We start from the raw sequence: 2406 nt of genomic DNA on the forward strand, positions 1-2406 counted from the left end.
CCAGTCTATAACATGCTTTAATAATCACTCAATAATAATAACATAAACAATATTTTCATAAACAGGAACAATTTATCTTCTTGTTTAAAAATCATTGTCAGCCCTGGCTGGCATAGCTCAGTGGATTGAGCGTGGGCTGTGAGCAAAGGTTCAATTCCCAGTCAGGGTACATGCCTGGGTTGCAGGCCATGACCCCCAGCAACTGCACATTGATTTTTCTCTCTCTCTCTCTTTCTCCTTCCCTTCCCTCTCTAAAAATAAATAAATAAAATCTTTAAAAAAATCATTGTCTACCACAAGATTATAAAAATATTTATCCATGTTTTTTCTAAAGAAGTGCTATTCAATATGGTAGCCACTGGCCACATATAGTTATTGCAAACTAGAAATACACAGTCTAAACCATGCTATACATATAGAACTTTGAATTTTGAAAAAATTAAAGTATTAAGAATTTTAATATTGGTTACATGTTAAAATGATATTTGAGATTTATTGCATTAAGTAAAATATACAGTTAAATTAAGTTTGCTTGTTTCTTTTTAATATTTACTTCACAGTCTAAATATACACAAAGCTACAGTAATCAAGAAATATGGTACTGTCATAAAGATAGACATATATAGATTAATGGAATAAAATCAAGAGTCCAGAAATAAGCCCTCGTATTTATAGTCTATTGGTTTTCACCAAGGGGTTATGGCAATTCAAAAAGGAAGGAATAGTCTTTTCAATAAATTTTGCTAGATAACTGTATACCTACATGCAAAATAATGAAGTTGGACCCTTTCTTCACATAGTGTAAAAATTAATTTGAAATAGATCATAGACATAAATACAAGAGCTAAAATTGTAAAACTGTTAGTGTAATAGAAAATATAAGAGTAAATATTTCTTACTTAGATTTAGACAACATCTTAGGGCACCAGAAGCACAAGTGCCAAAAATAAAAAAAAAAGAGAGAGAGAGCTAAGTTAAATTTTTGTTGTTGTTTCAAAAGCCAATATTAAGAAATAAAAATCAATTTCTGGCAGTGGTGGCAGGAAGTGAGCTGGTGGAGGGCAGCTGGGTCTATGTGCAGGCAAATCTGAGGGGAATCAGAGCCATCCAAACCATCACCATGACTGTGGACAAGAGCAGGAGGATGCTGCAGGGGATCGACTACAGGATAAAGTGCATCTTACAAGATGGTTGTATCTTCATTGGCACCTTCAAGGCTTTTGACAAGCATGTGCACTTGATCTTATGTGATTGTGATGAATTCAGGAAGATCAAGCCAAAGAACTCAAAACAAGCAGTGAGAGAAGAGAGCCCTTGGTCTGGTGCTGCTTGGAGGGAAGAACCTGGTCTCAATGACAGTAGAGAGACCTCCTCCCAAAGATACTAGCATTGCCTGAGTGCCACTTGCTGGAGCTGCTGGGGGCCTAGGGATCAGCAGAGCTGCAGGCAGAGGAACCCCAGCTGGTGTCCTCATGCCCTAGGCCCCTGCAAGACTTGCTGGGCCAGTTCATGGGGTTGGTGGGCTATCCCAACAGGTGATGACCCCACAGAGAAGAGGCACTGTTGTAGCTGCTGTGGCTGCCGCCACAGCCAGTATTGCAAGGGCCCCAACCCAGTACCCACTGGGCCATGGGGGTCCTCCTGCATGTGTAGGCTGAGGGGCATCTGCTCCAGCCATGATAGGCCCACCTTTTGGTATAAGGACTCCCATGGGTCCCCCAATGGGTATTCCTCCTGGAGGAGGACCTCCAATAGGCATGCCCCTTCCAGGAATGCAGCCCCTGCCCCCAAGAATGTGAGGCCTTCTTTGACTCTTGGTTGCAGAGTTATGAAAGTAACTCCACAGAGGCATGGGCCTGTTTCCCCAGGGCCACGTTACCACAGACCTGTTTGTTTGTTATGCCATTGTTTTGGAGTCTCACCGTTACTCTGCAGGTCTTACTTCTCACCGGTTGTCTGCTTTCCCTTACAGGGCCCCCTCCCCTGGGAATGCACCCACCAAGGCCCTAGACTCACCTTGGCCCTCCTCAGCTCCCTGCCTGTTTCCCAAAAGACTGTACACAGTCCTTTTATTTCCCTGTAGCCTGTGAAACAAATTTATAATAAACTCTTAATAGCCACTTAATGGGATATTGTGAATGCAAAGAAAAAGGAAGAAAGAAAGAAAAAGAGAACTTAACAGAGAAGGGAAAAAAATATTTTCAAGTCATAATTTTGATAACAGTATTGAGACTATATAAAGAATTCTGAAAACTCAACAATGAAAATAACAACCAACTTAAAAATTGGCCAAAAAAATCTGAGTAGACATTTCTCTAAAGAACATATGTATGCCCTGGGCCTATAAGCATGTGAAAACATGCAAACATCAAGGAAATACAAATTAAAACCACATGTGATATAACA

At 40.5% G+C, this 2406-nt stretch overlaps 1 pseudogene; it reads left to right on the forward strand.

Moving 5' to 3' along the window:
* The first annotated feature begins 1120 nt into the window (after positions 1-1120).
* LOC114507045 lies at positions 1121-2116 on the forward strand (annotated as a pseudogene).
* Positions 2117-2406: the final 290 nt, after the last annotated feature.

Source organism: Phyllostomus discolor, chromosome 9 (assembly GCF_004126475.2).
Source record: "Phyllostomus discolor isolate MPI-MPIP mPhyDis1 chromosome 9, mPhyDis1.pri.v3, whole genome shotgun sequence".
NCBI classification, from domain to species: Eukaryota; Metazoa; Chordata; class Mammalia; order Chiroptera; family Phyllostomidae; genus Phyllostomus; species Phyllostomus discolor.